The 26392-nt window shown below is 42.9% G+C and overlaps 8 non-coding genes and 1 pseudogene across 8 annotated transcripts; 6 read left to right on the top strand and 3 right to left on the bottom strand.

The window, feature by feature from the left end:
- Positions 1 to 3510: 3510 nt before the first annotated feature.
- Positions 3511 to 4378, top strand: LOC123642148 (annotated as a pseudogene).
- Positions 4379 to 6919: 2541 nt separating this feature from the next.
- TRNAF-GAA lies at positions 6920 to 6992 on the top strand. The gene has a single exon. It is a non-coding gene; the product is annotated as a tRNA-Phe (tRNA).
- Positions 6993 to 11055: 4063 nt separating this feature from the next.
- TRNAK-UUU lies at positions 11056 to 11128 on the top strand. Its single transcript has one exon. It is a non-coding gene; the product is annotated as a tRNA-Lys (tRNA).
- A 2179-nt stretch (positions 11129 to 13307) lies between these two features.
- Positions 13308 to 13380, top strand: TRNAF-GAA. Its single transcript has one exon. It is a non-coding gene; the product is annotated as a tRNA-Phe (tRNA).
- Positions 13381 to 14330: 950 nt separating this feature from the next.
- TRNAK-UUU lies at positions 14331 to 14403 on the bottom strand. Its single transcript has one exon. It is a non-coding gene; the product is annotated as a tRNA-Lys (tRNA).
- Positions 14404 to 15601: 1198 nt separating this feature from the next.
- On the bottom strand, positions 15602 to 15684 carry TRNAL-UAA. Its single transcript has one exon. It is a non-coding gene; the product is annotated as a tRNA-Leu (tRNA).
- Positions 15685 to 16070: 386 nt separating this feature from the next.
- Positions 16071 to 16156, bottom strand: TRNAR-UCU. The gene is given in 2 exon segments: positions 16071 to 16106; positions 16120 to 16156. It is a non-coding gene; the product is annotated as a tRNA-Arg (tRNA).
- A 264-nt stretch (positions 16157 to 16420) lies between these two features.
- Positions 16421 to 16493, top strand: TRNAV-UAC. Its single transcript has one exon. It is a non-coding gene; the product is annotated as a tRNA-Val (tRNA).
- Positions 16494 to 16750: 257 nt separating this feature from the next.
- TRNAV-UAC lies at positions 16751 to 16823 on the top strand. The gene has a single exon. It is a non-coding gene; the product is annotated as a tRNA-Val (tRNA).
- Positions 16824 to 26392: the final 9569 nt, after the last annotated feature.

Below are 26392 nucleotides of genomic sequence, written 5' to 3'. Positions count from 1 at the left end.
CAACCCGCCCTTGGTTGAGGATCACAAATTGAGGTGCCTTCCTTGTATGCTTTTTGTTAGTGTTTTTTGTTTTTGTTCCTTAACTGCTGAGCCTCAGCCAGGGTGGGTCATGGGGGAAAATATCATTCCAGAGGAAGCCATCCCTGCAGGGAAATTGGATTTATACTGATACTAGTTAGTATTTTCATTCCTTCCTTCCTAGCTGTAATAAACATGAGAGAGGAATGACTTTGACTGCTGGGGAATTTTCCTCCTAAGAACCCTATTCCCAATACAAGGGGTTTTGCCAGGGCTTCTTGAATGGGGGCCCATGAAAGTGGTGACCTCAGCTTTAGATAGAGTGGGAATTCCCCAGGTTGAACTTCCCTGCTTTTATCCCTTTCTTCCTCCACTGTCTACACTACATTTTTGGCTTGATCCCCAATCAGATTCCTGCTAACGGAAGCAGCTTAGAGTCCTTCAGGTGGAATAAAGTCACACAAAAACAAAACTATATATATTTTCAGTTTTTCTGCCTTATTGCTTTTTTTCCAAAAAAAAAAAAAAAAAACTAAATTAAATAATTTTTAAAAAGTCATATTGTTGTCTGCTTCACTTCTACTCCCAGACAGGAAGTGGTGGTGGGGAGGAGGGGAGGAGAACTGGTCCAGTGGTGATTGTTCTGCCTTGGGAGTCTGGGTCTTCTGGTCTTCATGAGAAATTGATAGAAAAACTGATGTTTCAACTGTTCAACACCATTCTGGAGGGCCCCTGAGCAGAAGAGTAGTTTTAACAACCCCTGCCACTTCAATGTAAGTAATTATCAATGTCCCACCTTTGTATAGGAGAGTATTTCATTCATTCATTCATTCATTCATTTATTTATATTTATAAATAGCGAGATGGAGCAGTAGAGGGAGGGAGGGAGAGAAAGCTGGTATAGGGGAATAGTTGCTAGTGTTTTTGATACTGGGCTTGCTTCACCTCTAAAATTAAAATATTTTTATTGATGCATTTAATTTCTCTTGCCTACTTAGATTCTCATTCTTAGCTCTTTCATGTAGGGGTTGAAACTCTTTTGAGACATTTGAATTTTGATTTGAAGACCTTTGAGAGAAGTAATGACGTTGAACACAACTGTTTACGTTTTCACTGTAAAGTTCAGGTTCTGGGAGGAGATGAGCAAAAGTAACCTAGGGGTCTGGAGGGGGCTCAGATCAGACCAAGCGCAATTCCTGCCCGTGGTTGGGACCTCAGTATCTGCTTCTGTGTACAGGGTGCTGAGACAGGAACTCCAAGCCAGCATACTTTGGCTTACACATAAAAAAGTTTAAGAGGAAAATATTGTAATCATTTTAAAGATGAAGAGAGAAAACCTAATTTAAGTAAATTCACTCAAGGTCACATAGCTGATGGATTAGTCACAGTGTTGTAATTCAAAGCTGGGTTTGTTTAACCCTGGTGTTTGTGACCTCTATAACCCTGTGCTCTGGGAGAAACTCTCTGGGTTGGAAAGCAGCTGATAATTGGGTACTTTCCTCCCGGATTACATCACATCATGCTGAAGTGCACATTGCCATTTCCAGAAGCTAATTAATGTGGACAGAATCATTTATTTTGAGGCTTCACCTGAATAAAGAAGCATTCTTGAAATTCAGCCTGCAGGCTTCATGGCCATAAAATTAGCTAAATTATCAGGGATTATTTTCTAGCCTGATTCTTGGGGAGGCTACTTATCTGTTCAAGTCATTTGCCTGATTCCCACTGCTGGATTTGATGTTTTTTTCTAGCAAGCTAAAAGCTAGAGACCTTTAACATTTGTGACAGCTGCATGCATCCTACAATCTTGAATATTACCATGGTATATGATTTTCTAGATAAGGGGCAATCAAATGTAGCTGAAACAGTTAATGGTCCTTGAAGTCCTTTAATGTGACATGATGGGTTGGGGTGTGGATCCTGAGGGGTCTAGCATGAACAGTCATGATTGAAGATTATGAGACAGCAAAATTTTATTACACTTGTCAGGGACCTCTGAAGTCCCACAAAAATGTTAAACCTATACATGTCAAGGGTCTTCCCCACTTTCAGCAAGATAACTGAACCAACCTACAGTATAGTCCTGAAAAGTGTAGGAAAATCTTTAGAATTTATTCCCTATAGTTGTATACCTTGTGAAACTCTAAGATTGCTATCAAAATTTAGAACTTGCTTTTAAAAGTTTATAAAACTTTTGCCCAGTACTCTACCCTACCCAGTAGAAAGCATTCCAAGCCTTTTGTGACTTTCCCTTCCAAAGCTCATAAACCAATCTGTGGTTATACTCTCCATAGCCTTTCCTGCCTACCATCTTTTTAAGTAAAGTGTTCCTTCATTGGTTCACATTGATGGCTCAGGGGGAGTAGGCAGGGTGGCCAGATGAGGTAACTTTAAAGGCAAGAAATTAAAGAGCTCAAAATCTACAAATAATCTTGCAGAGGTCACATCTTCTGAGCTTGACCAGGTGATGGTAAAGGCTACTAAAGAACCTGTTAGTCCTGAGGTATGGCTAGGAATGTTTTCATTCACTCATTCATTCCAAATTTACTCCAGCCTGTTATATAACAGACATTGGAGATACAAAGAGCAAGAAAAAGATTAGGTAAACAGGCCATTGCAATCTAGTTTGGTAAGTGGCATAAAAATAATGCAGAGGGACAGCTAGCCTGTAGTGGGTGGGGAGGGAGAGGACAGAGATATGTCAGAGCAGACTCCTAGAACTGGAGAATGCATGTGAGCCTGGTGGTGCAGGTTAAGTAGGCATTAGGAGGTGGGTGATGTGAAAAATGCTGCCTGGACAAAGATCAAGGGCAAGGAGAGAACACTGAGCTATGGTGCTGGAGAAACGTAAGGCCCGTGTCGTGGGAGGCTTTATATACCATATAAAGCAGCCTTGGTTTTTGTTTTCAACTAGGAAGACAGAGAAGGGTTTTGAAGCAGGACAGCGGGTTCCAGCAAGGGAAATGAATTGTAGGTAAGACAAATTAAGAGCTTGGAGATGATGTGAAGATGAAGAGAAATGGAGGGATTCCAGAAATAATGAAGTGGAATGAAAGCATTTGAGTGTGATTATGGATAGAGAGTGGAAGGAGGAAGGAATTCATATTTTTCTGGCTTGGGAGACTTAGGGAGCAGGGGGTGGTAAGATAATCAGGTTTGGAGGGAAAGACAGGTTCATTTTTGGATATGTTTTATTACAGGGTCCTGTGGAGAGGTCGAGTAAACAATTTAAAAACTGGTTCTTACGTGTGATAGATAGCTACACTTTTGTGAAAACTGAGGAATGGGAGACTGAGAGAAACTGCACATTAAAATCGCCTGAGCAATTAAAAAATATATAATACATAAACCCTATCTGCAGAAATTCTAATTCAATTAAGACTAGGGCTAGTACAATTATATATATATATATTATATATAAAAATAAGAAGGAATGGACTTGCCTAAGATCACAGGCAAGTTATATATATATATAAAATATAGGCAGGCGCCATGGCACCCAAAAAGAAAGGGAAGAAAAGCAAAGCCAAAGGCACCCCGATTGTTGATGGGGTCGCTCCAGAGGACATGAGCAAGGAGCAGGTGGAGGAACACGTCAGCCGCATCCGGGAGGAGCTGGACCGTGAACGGGAGGAGCGCAAGTAAGTACTTCCAGCTGGAGCGGGACAAGATCATACCTTCTGGGAGATCACTCGGAGGCAGCTGGAGGAGAGGAAGGCCGAGCTGCGGAACAGAGACCGGGAGATGGAGGAGGCTGAGGAGAGGCACCAGGTGGAGATCAAGGTATACAAGCAGAAGGTGAAGCACCTGCTGTATGAGTACCAGAACAACCTGACAGAGATGAAGGCTGAGGGTACCGTGGTCATGAAGCTGGCACAGAAGCAGCACGGCACGCAGGAGGGCATGCTGCGCAGGGCCATGCGGCGCTGAAGGTGGAGCTGAAGGAGCAGGAGCTGGCCAGCGAGGTGGCGGTGAAGAACCTGCGACTGAAGCACAAGGAGGAGATCAGCAAGATGCGGAACGACTTTGAGAGGCACGTGCGAGAAATCGAGGCCAAGTATGACAAGACGATGAAGATGCTCAGGGACGAGCTCGACCTGCGGAGGAGGACCGAGATCCACGAGGTGGAGGAGAGGAAGAACGGCCAGATCAACACGCTGATGGGCGTCACAAGAACTTCACCGACATCAAGAACTACGACAACCACATCACCCTCAGCAACCTGGCCCTCATCAACTCCCTCAAGGAGCAGATGGAGGACATCCGGAAGAAGGAAGACAGCTGTGATTGGGCAGACACTGGGCCAGGGCCCTGCGCGACTTGTGGGTACCCCGACTTAGCCAACCTGCCCAGGGGCTGAGGCCTGCAAAGGCAGCCTGGGACCAATCTCTGGATGACACCCCCTTTCACACACCAAGGACAGCAAGTTTATGTTTCTTAGATTTATCATCAGCAAATGAAGGCTTTTCACATTTCAAATAAATAAATAAATAAATAAATAAATAGTATATATAGGCAAGCTATATATGCATAAAATATATATGGCAAGTTATGTGTGCGTGTGTGTGTGTGTGTGTGTGTGTGTGTGTGTGTGTATACAAGAAGGTACTGACTTGCCCAAGATCATACACAAGTGACCAGATGGGGATTTAAATCCACTCTTTGTCATTAATATACACAGCCTAGGGCAAGTCTATACTACTGTATTAGTTTTCTATTGCTGCATAAGTAATTACCATAAACTTAGTGGCTTAAAACAACTGTTTATTAGCTCATAGTTCTATAGGCAAGAAATCCCACATGACGTGGCTGGGCTCTCAGCTCAGGGTATCACAAGGCTGAAATCAAGGTGTCGAGCGGGTTGTTCTCATCTGGAAGCACTGGGGGAAAATCTGCTTCCAAACTCATTCCTGTTGTTGGCCAACTTCAGTTTCTTGCAGTTGCAGAACTGAGGACCAATTTCCTTGCTGGCTGTCAGCTGGGAGTCACTCTCAACTCCCAGAGGCTGCTCACATTTTTTGCCATGTGGTCTCCACCATCTTCAAGCCAGCAAGGGAGAATTGCATCCTGCTTGTGGTTTGAATCTCTGACTCCCGTGTGCAACCAGCTGGAGAAAACCCTCTGCTTTTAAAGGGCTCATGGGATTAGGTCAGGTCCACCAGATAATCACATATTTTAGAGTCAGTTGTGCTATATAATATAATATAGCTATATATTATATATAATAAAACCTAATAACAGGTTGTCTTAGTCCATTTTGCCTTGCCATAAAGGAATATCTGAGGCTGAGTAATTTATAAAGAAAAGAGGTTTATTCGACTCACGATTCCGCTATACAAGAAGCACAGCGCTGGTATCTGCTTCTGGTGAGGCCCTCAGTAAGCTTTTACTTACAGGGGGAAGAAAAAGGAGGAGCAGACGTTTCATAAGGCCAGAGAAAGAGCCAGAGAGAGAAGAGGAGGTACCAGGCACTTTTAAACAACCAGCTCTCACGTGAACTAATAGAGTGAGAACTCACTCATTACTACAGGGAGGGCATTAAGCCATTCCTTAGGGGTCTGCTCCCATGAGCCAAACACCTCTCACTAGGACCCACTTCCAACATTGGGGATCCAATTTCAACATGAGATTTGGAGGTGACAAACATTCAAACCATATTACCCATTATAGGTTAATATGATGGATTTCATAGTCCAAGGCATTATGCATGGGAGGGTGTCTTGGGTACCATTTTAGAATTTTCCCTACTACAACTACCCAGGGAAAACAAAAGAGTGAATGAAGCTCAAGCTAAACAAATGATAGGCTCTTGAATCTGAAAAACTTTGAAGCCACTTAGATTAGGCCTGACAGCCCCAAACTTCTCATCTCAGAAACACTCTTTCCTTAATCTCTCTTGAGAAGGGGGATCTAGAACCATCCTCCATTTTAAGTCTATTGTTTATAAATTTTAAACTAAGGCCATGTTTTTGTTTCAAGTTATAACAAGCCCATGTTATCTTTTATTTATGAATCAAGTGAATATGAAGCATTGAATCATTCTAACTAATAGCCTTATGGAGTTTATTTAAAACATTTTTAAGTGAATAAATGCAAGGGATGCAAAATTAGGAAATGGGAGGTGGAGGTGGAATAAAATCAGCATATTATTAAATGACAGCTTGCTTCTTAGAGTCTGAGAGAAGCCTGAGCTAATTTCAATTTTTGACTATATATCTATATATATATATATTTAAAAATGAAAAGAATGTCAAGATGGTATTACAAAAATTGAGGTATATTTTTAATAGTAGGTTTTGCAAATCAGTGCTTTTAACAAATACTGTATACCTCATGTGGAAGTAACATTCAAAGTCTACATTTGAAGCCTTTACAAACCACCTACCTGTCCTCTTCTATATATTCTGGGGTCCAATTTGAGGATAGCTGTAAAAAACAAATGTTCATATCTTTTGACCTTGCAAAATCTGCTTCCACACAAGAACAAATATATACTAAAGAATATTTATTGCAGTGTTATTTTTAATAATGAAATATGGAAACACGTAAAAATGTCCATCATTAGCAGTTTAATTAAATAGATTATGTTATACCCATGCAATCCAGTACTGTGCATGGATTAAAAAGTATGAAATTGCTCTACATAACTGCCATGAAAAAGTCCATCATTTATTTTTAAATGAGAACAGCAAATTGCAGGGCAGTTTAAAAAAACAAAAAACAAACAATAAAAAACTCTGCGAAAAGTTAACACTTCTAGCTTGTAAACAAAGGCCTTGCCCTTTCACCTCTACAGTATCTGTAAAATTCCTACCTCCAAGTGACCTTTATGATCGTGGAACAAATATTATTTCATTATAATAATATGCAAAAAAAAAAAAAAAAAAAAAAAACCTTACAAGCCGAAATAGCTCAGTTGGGAGAGCGTTAGACTGAAGATCTAAAGGTCCCTGGTTCGATCCCGGGTCTCGGCAGCACTTCTATTTTAGGCGTCATTACCCACACGCAGCTTCTCAGATTGTCCCACTGGCGTTTGGGTAGATTCGAAAAGATTCACTCGCCTTTACCCCGCGGAGGGAGGACACTGGAAAACGAAAAGGTAATTTATATCGTGTGCCCTAAACTGCCCAGTACACAGTCAGGGCCCCTTCTCTGACGTGCGGTTTGCGTCCTCAGACTACGCGCTCTCCCCACGCCCTGCGCACTTTCACTTTCTTGAGCAATCCTGGCTGAACTCTGCTTCCGGGTTTCCAGGGACGTTCCAGTACCTGTAGACGTTGGGACCTTCCTCCGACCGTCCTAGGGGGCCGGCGCTGGGGCTGCGCAGACGTGCGGGGCGCTCGGCTGCACCGCCTCCCCCATCAGCTCGGGGACTCTTGAAAATCCAGTGATGATCAATAGGAAGGAAACCCAAATGGTGGTCTCATAGATGCGCTTTGCATGATGTACGTCAGCGTATGTGACAGCTAATTCTATGTGTCAACTTTGCTAGGCTATGGTGCCTAGTTGTTCAAACACCAGTCTAGATGTTACTGTGAAGGTACTGTTTTTTTTTTTTTTTTAGATGTGATTAACATTTAAGTAATTAGGCTTTGAGTAAAGTAGATCACTCTGTAACATGGGTGGGCCTCATCCAATCAGTTGAACCCCTTAAGAGCAAAGACTGGGGTTTCTGAGGAAGAAGGAATTCTCCACACAACTTTGACATAGAAAACCTGCCTGCCCTGCTGAATTTGGACCCAAGACTGCAACAACTCTTACCTGAATTTTGGAACTGTCAGCCTGCCCTACAGGTTTTGGGCTTGCCAGCACGCACAATTGTGTGAACCAAGTTCTTAACTCTGTCTCTACCTCTGTTTCTATCTGTCTCTATTTCTATCTCTATCTTACGGGTTCTGTTTGTTGGGAGAGCCCCGACAGCATGCTTCAAAGTGTTGCTTATACACAGGTAAGAGTGAAGAATGAGATCGTTACTACTGCTCTGAGCAAAGGTCAGCCACCTTCGGACCATTAAGGTGGGAGTCATACTCCTAGGAAATATTGGGGTTTTGCCCTAAAAAGGCAAACCCTGTTGAGTTTTCGGCATGAAGAGGAAAGGAGGAATCCCAGTGAGAAGCATTTGGAATTCAAGCAGGAAGCTCGGAGAAGAAGATAGGGTTTCTCTGGTTCTTTCATGCCTGCACACTCCTACTCACCTTTCAAGGCACAAGTCTAATGCCCTTTTTCCTGCCAGGTGCAACTCTCCCCACCTAGTTTTTCCTCTGTGTCACCAAAGCACTTGAATTTTCCTCTATTACAGAATTAATTAAAGGGCTCTCAATTGTTTGCTGCCTGCCTGCATGCCTGGCAGAGCTATAGAGATCCACAGTTGGTGGGTGGTGGGTAGTAGAGGGAGGAGTTGGAAGAGGAGGGATGGGGCTGGTTACAGGGAGCTTCTGGCAGAGGATGGCAGTTAAGCTGCATTCTCAAAGGTGTGAAGGGTAGAATACGCCACCTCAAAACACGCCACTTTGGCCTAACGATTATTTTGAGCATTTTGAGTTAAAGGCAATTGAGAAGCAGCAGATAAAAAAAAAAAAAAAAAAAAAAAGCTCATTACCCTCCTTCTGTTGCCTAAAAGTGGGACATACATTTACAAAGGTGGCCCTCTTCTCTTCTAAAGTTGATCACCTAAGACAACCTTAGGCCCTTACCAGTTTGGAGAGGGCACCAGAGGAATCTATATAACAAACTTTACTAACTAGCTTTTATCTATCATTAATTTCCCATATATTTGCTTTCCCACAATTTGCTTCCCCTGCCACAGGTTCTTTTCCTTTATCTTGTCACTTCTCCAAAAATTAATTGTTCTTTGTTGAAAATGCTATATAGATTGCAGTTCTAAACTGTATCTTTGGAATTACTACTTCCTTGGGTATCTCTCACATACATATGAAATACACTTCTGTTTGTTTTTCTCCTGTTATTCTCTTTTATATTTCAAAATATTAAGAGGATACAAATGTATCTGTTACATGGATAACATGGATAACAAGTATAATGCTTAAGTCAGGGCTTTTGGTATTTTTCGCACCAGAATAATGTTCATTGTATCCAATAGGTAAGTTTTTATCCTTTTATCCCTCATGCCCCCCACCCTTTCCCCTTCTTGGTTTCCAATGTCCTTTATATCTCTTTGTGCCTGTGTGTACCCATTGTTTAGCTTCCACTTATTAGTGAGAACACGTGGTGTTTGGTTTTCCATTCCTGAGAAACTTCACTTAGGATAATGATCTCCAGTTCCATCCAAGTTGCTGCAAAAGACATTATTTCATTCCTCTTTATGACTGAGTAGTACTCCATGTGGTGTGTGTATATATAAGTGTGTGTGTGTGTGTGTGTGTGTGTATGTATATGACATTTTCTTCATCCACTTGTGAATTGATGGGCACTTAGGTTGATTCCACATCTTTGCAATTGTAAATCATACTGTGATAAACATTCAAGTGCAGGTGCCTTTTTTAATAAAATGATTTCTTATCCTTTGGATAAATACCCAGCAGTGGGATTGTGGGATCGAATGGCAGGTCTACATTTATTTCTTTAAGGAATCTCCATACTATTTTCCATAGAGGTTGTACTAATTCCCAGTCTGACCAACAGTGTATATGCGTTCCTTTCTCTCTGCATCCATGCCAGCCTCTATTGTTTTTTGATTTTTTAATAATGGCCATACTGACAGGGATAAGGTGGTATCTCATTGTAGTTTTAATTTGCATTTCCCTGATGATTAGTGATATTGTGTATTTTTTCATGTTTGCTGCCTATTTGTCTATCTTCTTTTGAAAAACTTCTCTTCATGTCTTCTGCTCACTTTTTTATGTTTTTTTTTTTTTCTTGCTGATTTGAGTTCTTTGTAGATTCTGGATATTAGTCCTTTTTGGATGCATAGTTTGTGAATATTTTCTTCCATTCTGTAGGTTGTCTATTCACTTGGTTAATTATTTCCTTTGCTGTGCAGAAGCTTTTACATTTAATTAAGTCTCATTTATTAATATTGTTGTAGTTGCCGAATTTGCCTTTGGGGTCTTAGTCATAAATTCTTTGCCTACGTTGATGTCAAGAAGAGTTTTTCTTTTTATTATTTTTTTTCAAGTTTTGCGTTAAGCTTGAAAGAAGGCTTTTTCCTACGTTTTTTTCTAGAATTTTTATGATTTCATGCTTTACATTTAAGTTTTTGTTTTGTTTTGGTAAAGGAGTCCCACCTGAGAACTCAGAACGGTAGGAGAAAAATTATTTTTCCTTCTCTACAGGTGCTTGGGGAGAACGAAAGAGGAGATGAAAGGACGGTGACATTTCACTTACCGATGGAACACAGCACGTGCACAGGCCCAGAGGACTCAGAGCATGGCATGAAAATAGTGGTGCTTGGAGGTGAGAAACAGAGAAGGAGCAGAGTCAGCCAGCGAATGGCGGCGTGAGCTGCGCGTGCGCAGAGGCCTGGCCAGCGGGGGCAGGGCGGGGCGCGGCCCGGATCGCGGGCGAGCGAGCAGTGGCTCAGATCGTCTCTTTTCATCTAATCTGTTTGGCGCTCCTTTTTGAGGTGGGCACCTGGGATGCGGACGAGGAATTACGAAGTGATGTCTGCTCCGAAGACGGGGCAGCCTGATCGTCTTTAACCACTGAACTGTGGTCTTCTACCCTGTGTGCTGTGCATTTAGGGCTAAGAAACGTGCAGCGGTGGGGACAGTTAGTAGGCGGCTTCTTCTCCCCCCGCGCAATTTTGCAGAACTCAAGGTTCAGGTTTGCCAAGGGGCCTCTAAGTAAAGGGGGAGCATGCCTTATTTAACAAATCAGTATGCAGCTGCTAAAGAACAACCTAATCACTCTCCCTCCAGACTCCCTCCTCCTCCCCTGCCCCGCCGGCTTCGTGCTTTGGAATTGGATTGAATCACACAAAGGAGGAATCCAGAAGCCCGCTGGGCGTCACGCCCATTAGTTCCCAGCGCCAACGATGACACAGCTTTCATTGATTGAAGGGGGGGGACCCTCATGAGAGCCCGGATAGCTCAGTCGGTAGAGCATCAGACTTTTAATCTGAGGGTCCAGGGTTCAAGTCCCTGTTCGGGCGGGAGTCCTTTTTTTCACAGTAAAGAAAGACAACCAGTTTAGGGAGGTGTGTGTGTTAACCAACTTACTGTATTTGAAAAAGGGAATTAGTCCTACCTCTTCCTGGGGAGAATCCCGTGGCCTCCGCGAGCACGGTCGCCTGTGGGCCTTTGTGTAAAGGCATCCGAGAGACTGACAGTCCATCGCTAAAATAGGCAGATTTATTCTGTAGCCACCACTGCGTCGTTGGGTCCCAACTACTGACACATTGAAGGATGGGAAACTGACACGCCTTCAGGGAGCCCCCGGGACTCCCCAGTCGCCGCATCCCTTGGCTCCCCTGCGAACGGCCCCTGCTGACCCCTCTTGGGTTCCCTCCCGCTACGTGCCTGAAGAATATGGCTCGGATCCTGCACCTTCCCAGCTCTCCTTAATGCCCTTCGAAAGAGTTTTTCTGCGCTCTAAAAAGAAAGAGATCATTATCTAGAAGCTGAAGCCCCTAGCAGAGCAACTCCCCTGTCTCAAAGAGGTCAAATCCTCCCACTCTCCTCCCCCGCTTCACAGGTAGGACCCTGAACACAGCAAGAAGGTGAGGCTGAGAGCAGCTTCTGCTGGTGGGAGGAAAGGGTGCATATTAGGAGAGAGTGCATTCAGGAAACTGGAATGGGATAAAACGAAAAAAGTTAGCGCCCACCTACTGCAAATTAAAAAGGGAAACATCGGATCCTGCAAAGGTTTTCAGGAAGTTGACTTGTGAACACAAAAAGCTCAGATGTAAGGTCACCAAGGTGAACTACTTTTCCTTGTGTGGGGAAGGGACCAGGTGCATCCCTTGCTTAGCTAATGAGTGAGCCTTCTTTGCTTCAGCCGTCACCAGAAGAAAGTTGGTTTTCATCTCATTGACAGGACGGGAATGTGGGCTGAATGTGTCAGCTGCCCTCTTAGCGGAAGGACTATGGAACCCAGCGAGTCCTGGTCAGTGGGGAAGGGCCACGGTGGGGTAGCGCTCAAGCGTGAGGCAGGGTCTTCACCTTCCCCACCTTCCGCGTTACTTGTGGTTTGCACAGACCCCACAGTTACCTCTCTGTCTCTCCAGCTCAGCTTCCCGAGGAGAAAGGGAATAAATAATAATAGCTTCTATCTCGTAAACTTGTGACAATTAAACGAGATAATGCATGCACAGTGCTTTGTAGAGTCAGCCTAAAAGCAAACATTCAATACATAGAAGCCATTATTATAATTATTAAAGTGCTTTCAATCTAGCGATGAAACAAAAGATACATATTGAAACAGGCAAGGAATCATTTCAAAGAAATATATGCCCAGCATGTCTAAGAGCGTAAGATCTTATTCATGTGACTTGGGTTGGCTGGTATGTGCTGAAGAGACAGCAATTGTCATTGATCCAAGAAAAAGTGGGCTCTTTGGGCAAGAGGCTTCTTTCTTGAGCAACGTGAATGGCTCAGAAGGCATTCCAGGGAGAGGAACAGGCAAGGACCTGTGTGACAAGCACTCAATTTTTTCTCCTTCTTCCTGAGGGAGTCCCCTGGAAACTGATCAGATTCACTTTGGGGAACCTTGAAAAGTGGACTGTTTTTACTCCAACCATTTTCTGACTGAACCAGAAGGACCCAGGATGAGGACAGGGGTACAGAGCACCTAGCCCTTCTAGTCTTTCCTCCTTCCCGTTCTGTCCATTCCCTCTCCAGCCATGGTTTTCAGCCTTTGCTAAAAGGTGACAAACAAAAAACTCAGAGTGTGTCTCAATCACAACCTTTCGTGTTTTGGAGCCAACAGATCTGGTTTAGTTCTAGTTTAGTTCCGGATGATTGGGAGCATATTAGTTATTTCATTTAAAAATTATTATATTGTCATATCCACTCAAAGCAGGCGTTGGGGTGGGGATTGAATGGGACCCTGTACATCCGTGCTGGGCACACAGTAGATTCTTAGTAATTGGCTGTTTTTATTCTTATTAGGACCCCGGAGAGAGGTAGAGAAAGCATTAGGAAGACAATAAAGGCAGAACGCGAGTTTCCTCACATGATAGGAATTAGTTTTCTTACTCATTGTCCTTAAAACCCCATAGTTAAAAATAACACAGTTTGGAAGGTGAAATGAGGAATTAAAAGGGTGGAAATGAAACGGGATTTTTTTTTTTTTTAATTTCCTTTAACAGGGCGGGGAGGCCATGTGCCCTAGCCGAAATAGCTCAGTTGGGAGAGCGTTAGACTGAAGATCTAAAGGTCCCTGGTTCGATCCCGGGTTTCGGCAAGGCTTTTGTTGGGACTGGAGTCCACTTCCAGCCTCTCGGTTGGCTCGCTTTTCTCCTTATGGCAAATTTGTACCTACACCGTACACACACATAGACGGCTGTTCTCCCTGTCTCTTAAGTGGGCACGTAGTAATGAGACGACAGTATTTAGTAAAGCATTATGAGGATGCAAAGACTAAGTCTCTCAAAGAAGTCAGAAAACAGAATGATCTGTTCCCGGTTCCGTAATCACTGTTTATACTATTGGATGTTAGGTAGCAATATACGGCACAAAATTTCTTATTGCGGTGGCTAACACGTCTGTTCCACTGGGGGAACGTCTTGGGTTTGATACCTAGTATAGTCACCTCTCTGGCGTTGCAAATTTTCTCGCTGGCGGCAGACATGAAGACAGTCTTCAAAAGCATTTGTCTTTACAGCAGGACTCTTAAGTCACAGCCCCACCAGGTCTCTAGGAATCTGGTGAAGGACCCCGCCTCGTTGGATACGTATGAATTATGCGTTTTCACGTGAGTTTTTCTGAAATATTTCTTGGAACTTCCGTTTCCTCACCGAGCTTTTAATAAAAAGCGTCTGAAAACCTTCCTCAGTGCCAAAAGCTGCATAGTGGCTGCCAAGAATATAACTATTATGACTCTTGATGACAGGTGTGCAATTTTCTCGGTTATGTGCTTATTAATGTTTTGAATATAAAAGTGATACGTGCTAGTTTTAAGGGAAAAATATCCGAACACAAAGCAACAAAGGTCGGAAGAGAAAGCTACTTGGCACTTTCCTCACCATTCATTTTTTCGCCCCAAATCACTACGAAGCCTTATGTTCCCTACTTCTGGGTTATTAACTTCCCTAAGTGGGGAACCCAAGCAGGTTTTGTCTAAGCTCCCACTTGTTCAGCCTTACTAGGGACACGCAGTATACCTAAATTTGTTTTGGAGTTTAAAACAACCCCCGCCCGAACAGGGACTTGAACCCTGGACCCTCAGATTAAAAGTCTGATGCTCTGCCGACTGAGCTATCCGGGCTCTTAAAGATGCCGTTTCCCCTCGCCTATCTGCAGTAAAATAGGCCACGTGGCCGCATTCTTTCCTGTTCTTTTTCAAACCTTGGTACATCCACTCCTTACAGCAGTGTCAGGGACACAATGGCTGCTGAGTACAGCTTTGAATGACAGAGAGCATGAAGACCTGTTTCCTGTTCTAAGACAGACCAGACTGACAGGCACCAAACACTGTATAACTGTATCAAGTGTTCATGGTGTGGGGCTCAGGAGTCACCCCAAGGTTCCCTGCTTGGTCCTCTCCAGATGGAGTTAGGGACTGGGGGCCCTGAGCCTGTTCCTCTTGCTGTATTCATCACAACCTACCTTACGCACCTGTTTAATGGGTCCGTCTTTCCTCCTGGAGTGTTTCTGCCGTGAGGTCAGGAACTCTGCATATCCCCAAAGCGTCGGCGCCTAACTGCAAAGCTCTCAAAAACTGTCCTTGAATGAATGAATGAATGGATCGTTGAATGAGGTCATTGGTCAGGGAAGGTTTCTAGTGGGGGAGGAGGGGCAGAATCGGTCTTTGGAAGTTTGGTAGAGAGGAAGAACATTCCTGTCAAGGTGAATGATTTTCATAATCAAATGGAATGAGTTTGTCCTGAAAAAGTTCTGTCACTTTTGTGCTGCCTTGTTTTTTTCTCTCTAGTGCTTATGACCGTGTGAAATTCTATTTATCTGTCAACTTTTTATAAACCATCTCTTCCTTCTGTCACTTTGTCATGTAAGTGTCACTGGACAGTAACCTGTTGGTAAGGACCTTGCCTTTTTTGTTGTTATTTTATATTTTGCTTGGAAGACAGACAAACCAAATCCCAAAACTGCATCCCCACAGCCATGGGCTTTAGAACCGTACTTGGTACGTAGGATCTCAAAAAATAACTGTTGACTAAGAGTGAACGTTTTCACAGCACAATGTTGTCTCTGGCTCTCTGCTCTCCTCCCCCAGGTGTAGTTTCACACAGATGTTTTCTTTGTACCTTCCAAACCATCAGTTCTGAAGATATCGCTACAGTTTCTGTGTCTGCAAAAACACATTAACTTTTAGGTTGAAATGTTATTGTCACTTAATGACTCTCTCAGGCTGTGTTGGATACTGTCATTTGGAGGCCTCAAATTACAAAATACACAACTAGGAATTTGGAAAGAGTTTGTTTAGCTTGGAAAAATCAACCAGTCTTTACCAGAAGTGGGGTTCGAACCCACGCGGATATAAATCCATTGGATCTTAAGTCCAACGCCTTAACCACTCGGCCATTCTGGTACTTGACCGACCCTGCTTTTAGTTTTGAGCAACTCTGACAATATGGAGCGACTAAAAAAGTTTTACAATAATTTAAAATTGTTTTTATTTCTGATGTAAAAGAATAATATGGAAAAAACTTAGTAACTTTTATCATCTCTCTCTAATTTCTGCATCACATCACCAGAAACTGGAGCCACATGAAAATGACTGACAAAAGGTTGGAGGAGCGGGATTCCTGACAGCTTCAAGCGAGGGGACCTAACAAGGAACTGCAGTTAGTTTCCTTCCTTTTCAAGATAGGCGAGTCAGACTGGAAATTTTAAAAGGTAAGGTTTTTTTCTTTTTGTTTCATATGCCTCCCCAACTTTCCGTTCCTCCCCCACTTTCGCATATTAAAAGAGAAGCGACTCTGGTGGGACTCGAACCCACAACCTTTGAATGCCTTCAACTGTCTAGAAGTCCAATGCGCTATCCATTGCGCCACAGAGCCCGGTACACGCGGCTGTTCCGCGCTCCAGGCATTAGGGAAGGAAAGGTGCACGCCCGGGAGCAGGACGCTTTCTTTCCGAGGAGCTGCGGGGCCTCGTGGCCGACGAAAAACGTGGATGGGAGTTGCACCGGAAAGTCCGAAATCCTTTTGAAAGTTTCTCTTCCCGTGTACAATTGCCGAGCATCAAATCTTAGTATCATTTTCACATCATTAAAATTCTTTATGTGCAATTATTGAACCCTGAGGCAAAAAAGACGGGCGAGCGGTTCCATAGTGTAGCGGTTATCACGTCTGCTTTACACGCAGAAGGTCCTGGGTTCGAGCCCCAGTGGAACCAGAGCGGCGCTTGTTTTGTTTTCAGAGTTAGTGTCCCACTTTGGGAGCTTGATTTTGGGTTTTGTTTCGGGAGGCTGGAGACGCGGCCGTTTCAACGGTGTCTCTGCTGCTCCGCTCCTCTTAGCAGTGGAAAATCTGAAATCCCTTTGAAAGTTTTTGTCCCGAAGTAATCACTGAATATCAAATCTTAATCTCATTTCCCAGCGTTAAAGTGTCTTTGACTTTAATTATCGCTCCTGGAGCGCTTTTCTTACGTGTGGTTCCATAGTGTAGCGGTTATCACGTCTGCTTTACACGCAGAAGGTCCTGGGTTCGAGCCCCAGTGGAACCACGGGGAGGGTTTTTTTCTTTCTTTTTTTTTTTTGTTTGTTTTCTTGTTTTACGGTTTCCTTCTGGGAACTAGATCTTGGGTGTTGCTCCGTGAAGCTGAAGGCGCAACGTTTCCGTCGGGGTCTGAGACGCGCCCCGCCCGACCGCGTCAGCCCGGTTCCGTTTAGCGCTCCGAGCGGTTTCAGCCTTCGAGGCTGCCCCCGTGTGGCGCCTCTCGGGAGGTGCAAGCGGCTCCGCCCGGCTCGAGGCGTCGCGCGCCGCCGCGCCTGCGCTCTCCCTCCTGCAGGCCCGCGCATCGCCCGGAGGCCGCGCGGCCCCTTCGCGCAGCTGCTACCTCGTCCTAAACCCGGCTGGGGCAGTCCTAGAAGTTGCCGCTGCTAAGTCGAATGACATCCCGAAGGCTACCCCTTCTTTGTAAATTAGCTCCAGCTCCACTGGCCTCTTTTATTCTAATTAAAATTACTTTTGGAAGAAGTAATTTCATGCACAAGACAAATAATTCAAAATCCCGAGCGTGGTTACAGTGATGTCTTGCTTCCCACCTTTTAACTGTTAGGAGTTTCTTTTGCGACCCTCCAGAAATGTTCTATGCATTTAGCAGTACAAATGTACATTTACTTTATAAGCCACTTTAGTGCTTTTCGTACAAGAGGTGGCAATCATAGCATATCACTGCTCCTATTTATTTCCCCAACAATATTCTGAAAATCTTCCTGTTTCATTAAGTCTTCGCTCATTGTTTCGCTTCCTGTGTTTCAAGGTATCACAATTCTTGAGTCTGTGCTTTTTGATGAACAATTAAATTGTATCTAGTCTCGGGGACAATGCTGTAGTGGATTTCCTCGTTCGTTGGTTTTAGAAGACAGGAGACTGTAGAATAATAGAAAAATCTTGAGTAGGCACTTAATATCAGACTCGGTGATGGTGATGACTCGATTGCTATCTACCCATGGCAGGTGAGGAAGAGGAAGCAGAGAGAGGTTAAGGTTCAGTAATTGCCCGGGGCTACGCCCCTGGTCAGGGACAGAACAGAGTGCCAACCTGAGCAAGCAGAGGATGGCCTTTTTGTCTTAGAAAATTCATCATTGGGCATATATTTGTTGTTTCTATAAACATTGCCACTTTCAACACTGAAGGAAACATGCAACACTAAAGAGCTTGTGTCAAATTACACTCCCACCAACCTGAGAGCACTGGGTTTCCCTCAGTCTCTCACAAAAAGTATTAATGAGTTTTGTGTCTTTGAAGGAGAAAATGGTTTATTCTAATGTCTTTTATTATAAGACTGAATGTTTTTCATGTGCTTAAAAGTTTCCTTTCTCCCTTCCTTCCTTTCCTCCTTCCTACTTCTTTTCACCTCTTTTTGTCCAATTTTCTATTATATTGTTAATGTTTCCTTATTGATCTTCAGGTGCTCTTTGTAGATTTAGATTTAGAACATGTTCTGTCAATGTATTTCCCAGACTTGCTGTTTGCCTTTGATTATATTTTTGCCTGTAAAGGGAATTTAAAGTACTCTGGAGGATTCAGTGTTGTGTGCGTAAATCAGTAAGCTTGGTAAAATGACACAGATTCCAGAAATTAAACTGCCAGTTACTTGCTTAATGTTCTTTCCTTAGAACTTTCCAGAAGTTCTGCTAACCTAGGCTTTGCTGCTTGTACTTCTTGGGCTCATCAAACCCTCTTCCTTCTGCTTTTCTGTGTTCCTTAGGTTAATTAGGGTGGCAATCACAGTGACTTCTCTGAGATGTAAAAGTCACGTCCCCATGCTCTTTCCCCCCCAAAGCCCTCTGAGACTTGGTCTCTCTCTCCAGCCTGTCTCAGGCCTCATTTCCTCCCTCCCTGGTGCTCCAGCCCTTGGTGCCTTCCTGGAGTTCTTCCCCTCTCCTCATTACCACACTTAAAGCCCAAGTACTCCCTGTTCATGATAGTTCATGACACAACTTCCTCTGTAATGCTTTTGTGACTTCAGCCCCAGCCTCAGTGGAGCTGGTCACTCCTTCCAGCCCCCATTCCATTTTATAGGGCGAAGGCCCATGAAGCTAGGGCATCTTGTTACTTATTTTTATATCTTTCCCATCCCTACCCTGACTCCCACCCCTAGGTATTCTTTTTTTTTTTTTTGAGACAGAGTCTCGCTGTGTTGCCCGGGCTAGAGTGAGTGCCGTGGTGTCAGCCTAGCTCACAGCAATCTCAAACTCCTGGGCTTCAGCGATCCTACTGCCTCAGCCTCCCGGGTAGCTGGGACTACAGGCATGAGCCACCATGCCCGGCTAATTTTTGCTATATATATTTTAGTTAGCCAGATAATTTCTTTCTATTTTTTTTTTTTAGTAGAGACGGGGGCTTGCTGTTGCTCAGGCTGGTCTCAAACTCCTGACCTCGAGCGATCCACCCGCCTCGGCCTCCCGGAGTGCTAGGATTACAGGCGTGAGCCACTGTGCACGGCTGCCCCTAGGTATTCTTAAAGAAAAACATTATCCTGACACTTGTTAAAAAGTAAGGAAAATTTTATTTAGGACTATTGCAATAGGTTTCAAGATTATTGCAAAAGAAAAGACAGATTGGGCTCAACTCCAAACACAGCAAAGACAGCTGGGGATTTATGGCCAGAGAGCAGAGTTGGGGGTGGGATGGGGTCAGTGGACAGACAATTACTAAGAGGAGACATCAAGGGTAAGAAGGATTGTGGCTAAATTAAGTTAACAGGATTCTTGCTGAAGGCAGGCCAGGATGATGAGATACCTCTTGAGTAGGGGAGATTCTCCATAAACTGGGTTAGTGCGATTCTTGCTAAAACTGGGCTATAGGCAGGCTGAGGACAGGACAGAGGCTCCACTGGAGAAGAGGGCTCAGAGAAGCCTGACTAACATTTGGTCAAGGAGAGAGTCTCTGTCAGCACTCAGGCAGCTCCCTGTCTGTAATAGGCATGTGATTCTTTTCTTTTCTTTTTTTTTTTTTAAGACAGAGTCTCGCCCTGTTGACTGGGCTAGAGTGCCTAGCTCACAGCAACCTCAAACTCCTAGGCTCAGGTGATCCTGCTGCCTCAGCCTCCTGAGTAGCTGGGACTACAAGCACGTGCCACCATGCCCGGCTAGTTTTTTCTATTTTTAGTTGTTTGGCTAATTTCTTTCTATTTTTAGTAGAGATGGGGTCTCACTCTTGCTGAGAACTGGTCTCAAACTCCGAACCTCAAGGGATCCTCCCACCTCGGCCTCCATGAGTGCTAGGATTACAGGCGTGAGCCACTCTATATTTTGATTATAGTGGTGGTTACATGACTTTACATATTTGTCAAACCTCATAGAACTATACATTTTGAAAGGGTGAATTTTACTGTACATAAATTATACCTCAATAAACAAACAAACAAAAAGGGAGGTTTTATAGCACATTGCAGGCTCTCAATAACAAGAACATGATAAACAAGTAAATATACAAATAAATATGTACTTATTGAAAAAAATGTTAGAATGAAGTGGCAAATAGATTCCAGATTGAGATCAGTAAGAATTTTATACAAACATAATTTTGTGGATAACTTTTTGTAGGCTTTTTCCATTTTTTGGGGGGGGATGGTTGCAGAATTTAAGCTGACAATATATTAATATCATGCTAAGTCACAGAAATATCAAGCCTCATTAAGCCCTCTTCTTAGAACTTTGTATTCCATTGTGTTTAAAGATGCATAAGAAACTATTTCTTTTGTAATTTTTAAGAAGAAAAACAATGACTTTTTGAGGCATAAGGAGAAGAAATGCACTCAAGGCATCAGAAACTTTGCATCATTCTTCAAGATCTCTATAGGAAATTATAACTAAGAGACAGACTATTCAAGAGGAGGAAGAGGAAGAAGAAGAAGAAGGAGAAGGAGAAGGAGAAGGAGAAGGAGAAGAGAAGAAGAAGAAGAAGAAAAGAAGGAGAAGGAGAAGGAGAAGAAGAAGAGAAGAAGAAGAGATGCCAGGTGGTGAAGGGATCACCAGTTCAATAATTTGTCCTGTTCACCAACCTGCCTTGGAGATTTTGATCTTCAGGTATGACCTCCCTTTTGATAAGTTGTATATTAAAAAATATGTAAAAATAAATTTTAAAATGGTTTGGTGCAAATCTTCATTTCTTTAGCAAAAGTGCGTGCTACCTTTGACTTCAGTTCTTTCTTGAAGACACCTGGTTTTACAGTGTGGTTGCTCAGGCCATCAACATGTGGTACTGGTGACAGTAAAGATGGCTGAAACCACTTGGTTCTTGGGAGCTTCACCTTCTATTTTTTTTTTGACTTTCAGACTTGCTGGAATCTCCTAGTTTACTCAGAGAGGCCCATTGACCTTTAGGACCCAGGACGTGGCTTCTTTTAGTGACTGTTATGTGCTCCCTGAGTGTTAACATTGGACAGATCTAGTAGAGGGGCCAGAACAAAGCTCCATAGTGATGGGATGGAGGGTCGAGCAAATGCACCTGGTGGCTCAGGGCTTCACAAAGTCCAACTCAGAGAGGACGTCCTAGCACAGTGCCTTCCAAACTTGTTTGACTGAAGCACGTGCTAAGAACTATATTTTAGTTACATTAGGACTGCTATATTTACATATATATATCTGAAATAAAGGTTTGAGGAAATGATACTTTAAAAAATAATAAATTTTAAACTGACAAATAACAATTGTATATGTTTATGGTGTACAACATAATGTTTTGATATATGTATATATTGTGGAATGACTAAATCAAGCTATTTAACATATATATTACCTCATGTATTTTTTTCTGGTGAGAATGCTTAAAATCTACTCTGTTAGCAATTTTCAAGTGTACAATGTGGTGTTATTAACTACAGTCACCGTGACACATGATAGATCTTTTGATATTGTTCCTCCTGTCTAGCTGAAAGTTTATACCCTTTGACCAATGTCTCCCCACTCTCCCCATTCTCCAGCCTCTGGTAATCACCATTCTACCGTCTGCTCCTATGAATCCAACTCATTTTTAGATTCCACATATACAGGAGATCATGCAGTATTTGTCTTTCTGAGCCTGGCTTATTTCACTTAACATAATGACCCATAGGTTCATCCATGTTGTCACAAATGACAGAATTTCCTTCTTTTCTATGGCTGACTAGTATTCCATTGTGTATATATACTACATTTTGTTTATTCATTCATCCACTGATGGACATTTAGGTTAATTCCGTACCTTGGCTATTGTCAATAATGATGCAATGAACATGGGAGTGCAGATATCTCTTTGACTACTGGTTTTATTTATTTATTTTTGGGATATATATATATATATATATATATATACACACATACACCTGGTAGTGGGATTGCTGGATCACATGGTAGTTCTATTTTTAATTTTCTGAGAAACCTCCCTGCTGTTTTCCATAATAGCTGCCCTAATTTACATTCCCACCAAAAATATTCAAGGATTCCCTTTCCTCCACATTCTTGTCAATTCTTATCTTTCATATTTTTGATGACAGCCATTCTAACAGGAGTGAGGTGATACCACACTGTGATTTTAATTTGCATTTCTCTGATGACTAGTGATATGGAGATTTTTCCATGTATCTGTTGGCCATTTGTATGTATTCCTTTGATTAATGTCTATTTAGGTCCTCAGTCCAATTTTTAATTGGGTTATTTGGCTTTTCACTTTTTATATTGAATTGTTTGAGTTCCTTAATTATTTTGGATATTAACCTATTATCAGACATATGGTTTGCAAATATCTTTTCCCATTCTGTAGGTTACCTCTTGATACTTTTCAATGAATTTTGTGATTTTTCTATTCTACCCTATTCTATTTCATTCAAATAATGTATGTCTGGACCTACTAAAATGACATCACACCCCTTAGCGTTTCAATAGCTGCAGTTTGAAAAAGACTAAGCTGGAGCAGTGTTTCTCAAAGTGTGATACACAGGGGGCTGCCTGCACCAGAACTGAAGTGGATAAGATGGGAGGAGGGGAGAGTGTGTGGTTAAAAATGTAGATTCCTGGTATCCCCAAGAGAACTATTCAATCTCTTTGAGAGGTGCCTAGGATTTTGCATTTTCATTAAACTGCTAGGTGATTCTTATAACCACTGAGGCTGGGGAACCACTGGCCCCACAGCATATAGGATGCTGTAGTGCAAGTTTCTAACTCTTGATCTGTGGGACCCTAGAAGACTGAACCAAAAGTACCTGAGGAAACTATTTACTGAGCAGCTCCTCTTGATCTGTGTAAGAGTTCATGTGTAAAGTAATTTCCACTCCTCAGAAGCAGATCTGAAATTTTAGGGAGAGAAAACAAATGTGACGGGTTTTGAAGTTTCACCTCCAGAAAAAAAATTTCACTTAAATTCTTAAACGTCTGCCAAAAGGGAGAAAATGAATGGCTCCCTCTAGTGGTAAGGAAATATTAACAAAAACATTTTATTTAGTAGACACTGCTCCTAATTCTAGAGGAAAAGGTTCTTTAGTAATTCGGCGTCCCAAGGTAGGAGATGATGAATAATTTAGCAAAAATTTAAATGAGCCTGTATTAGGATACATAAATTAAAAGATTTTGTCAAGCAACACATTCTCATTACCTTGAAGGAGAGGAACACTTTTTTTAATGGGAAATGGGCTTTTATGTATACTACTTATATCCAAGATACTGTAATCTTAGGAACTGCAGAGTGTGTGTGTGTGTGTGTGTGTGTGTGTTCTGGGATAGTCTCAAAGGAAAAAGTGTGTATGTATTTTAAGTTTAAATATATGCTATATGTATTTTCTCATATTAAATATCATGTATGTAAACACACACATGTATATACCCAGAACACACACACACACACACACACACACACACACACACACATGGAACTGAACAGTCTCTTGGGAATTTTTAGTTCATTATTTACCTCTAGGAACTAAAGCCTAAATGTTAGAATAAGCTCAGCCAAAAGTATGAGGAAGGGAAAATTGATTTTTATGAAAATCATGACTCTTTAAAAGTAAAAACGATTTACAAGAAAGAAAATATCTGCTACTCTTCATAGATAAAGGGACATACTGGATATGGCAGAATGTGATTCTACACTTTTTGGTTCAAAGGAAAGTTTGAATTGTTCTTGAAGTTTTTGTTATGTGGGTAATTAGATACAAAATTCAAGGATGAAGTTAGAAGTGCAGTGAACAATTTTAATTCTAGGCAGGAGTTAACAGCCATTCAAAAGAAGCAAATGCAGATTTTCAATAAGATCTTCCAATTTTACTAAAGCACCGAGGATCAGGGTCCAGGATCAGATGTAAGCAAATGTGAATGTTGTCAGTACTGTCTGCCTTGCTTCGCCCAGGCCTCCATGCTGAAGTGCTCCATCCTCTGGGATTGGGTCCCCCAGGCACCTTTGGCACCCTTTGGGCTCAGATTCCCCCTCAGGTCCATCCACTGAACTTTCCTGTTCTTTATCTCCTTTACTCAGGAGGTTGCTGGGGCCTTTCACAAGTCACCTAGTCCTGGACCATGTGAAATTAATCCCGTGAGACGTACTACTGAGAATGGACTTAGAGATCCCCCTCCCCAAACCCTGCTACCACGACCACCACATATGCCCAGATTGCTATGACCTTCCTGAAATTGCTGCATTGTATCTAGCATGTCCTCCTCGAACTGTGTCTCATTTACAAAATATTCCAAGAGCAGGAATTTCAGGTCAGCACTAAGGAAATGTAAAGGAAAAACAAAAATATCAGGATCCCCCCAAATTCATTATGCCAAAAGGGAGAACTGAACCTGAGAACTGAGTCACACAAGCGCTGCCATCCTCTCCCCAGTGAGGGACAGGGGGCCTGCTGCCCAGGAAGAAGCCAATACACACAGACAGCAGGGTTTACCATAGAGAAAGAGTTTTTAATTCCACATAGCACCATGCAGGGAGATGGGAGAAATTTCTCAAATCTGTGTCTCTGAGAATTTTGGAGACAGGGTTTTTAAACACAGTTTGGTGTAGGTGATAGAATCTGTTAATTGGCTGGGTTCAGGTGGGACCATAGGGTTGTAGAAATTGTCTTCTTTGCTCACCAGGTTCTTGGGTAGGGGTCACAAGACCAGTTGAGTCAGGTTCTCGGTATGGGCCACTGGTCTGGGTGGGTCAGCTGTTCCACTGGAATGTGGGGGACCTGGAAGATATCTCAGAAACTACCCCTAGGTTTTAAAAAGGTGATGTTATCTATGGAGAAAGCTAAGAATCTTTATGATCACCAGCTATGTGGCTCCAGAGTGGCAATTATAGAGAAGTCAACAGGAGGACAGTGGCTAATTATTGTCATTATTTTTAGCTAGGCCCTTACCACAGTTCTCCCTTTCTCCCCTTTATCTATTTGTAAAGGCAGTTTCCTAGATCATGGGGTTCAGGACAGGGATGATGACAGTGAAGGTGATAGAGACAGCTCTGTCCGTGGGGAAGGCTATGAAGGGCCGGGCATAGACATAGATGCAGGGTGCGAAATGCAGGGTCACCACAGTGATGTGGGAGGTGCAGGTGAAGATGACTTTCCTCCTGCCCTCCCCACCTGGAGACCTCAGCATCATCAAGATGACTGTGTAGGCTGGGCGCGGTGGCTCAGGTCTGTAATCCTAGCACTTTGGGAGGCCAAGGCGGGAGGATCGCTCGAGGTCAGGAGTTTGAGACCAGCCTGAGCAAGAGTGAGACCCCCGTCTCTACTAAAAGCAGAAAGAAATTAGCCAGACAACTAAAAATATATAGAAAAAATTAGCCGGACATGGTGGTGCATGCCTGTAGTCCCAGCTACTCGGGAGGCTGAGGCAGAAGGATTCGTTCCTTGAGCCCAGGAGTTTGAGGTTGTGGTTGCTGTGAGCTAGGCTGATGCCATGGCACTGTAGCCAGGGCAAAAGAGTGAGACTCTGTCTGAAAAAAAAAATAAAAATAAAAAAAAAGAAGAAAAACACTCAATTCTAAAGGAGTTTTTGCATTAATAAAACTTTTGTTTATGATAAGCCTATGGAAAGTATGGGAAAAATTGAAGGTTGCCTGTGTCTTCTTGGCTGGTCTTCTCTGGGCACTCTACTCCAGTGTTCCATCTCTGGAAGCTGAGCCTGAACTTCTAGTCTACTGTCATCATAATCTCCACATTTACCTTGATCACCTTCCCCTTCCTTTAAACTAAGTTCTCTTCCCCATATCTCCTTCATTTCAGCTTGGCTCTTTGTGTTTTCCAAGGGTCCGGTAGTCTTTCTAGCAAACACTTTTAGGTATTAAGAGGATCCTTTTAGAGACAATGTCTTCATCCTTGTCATCTAACCCAACTGTGATTTCTTGGCAGTGGGTCACGCATGTGGAAGAGATCACGAGAGTTCACCATTTCTCATGTTCTCTTCTTTCTGCAAACCAAGCTTGATCACATTCTGCAGGCTCCCTCCCAGTTAGGTGAGGCTACGTGATTAAGGGATGGCCAACGAATGTGGTCAGATGTGGTCAACACTGTCTCCAGGACTGGCCCATAAAGACACACCTCCCTCCCTATAATTCTTAATCCTCTCTCCCTTTCTCCATCTGCTGGATGCATAGACAGGATTCTGA

Source organism: Lemur catta, chromosome 7 (assembly GCF_020740605.2).
Source record: "Lemur catta isolate mLemCat1 chromosome 7, mLemCat1.pri, whole genome shotgun sequence".
Classification (NCBI taxonomy): domain Eukaryota; kingdom Metazoa; phylum Chordata; class Mammalia; order Primates; family Lemuridae; genus Lemur; species Lemur catta.
This window is presented reverse-complemented; position numbering and strand designations above follow the sequence as displayed.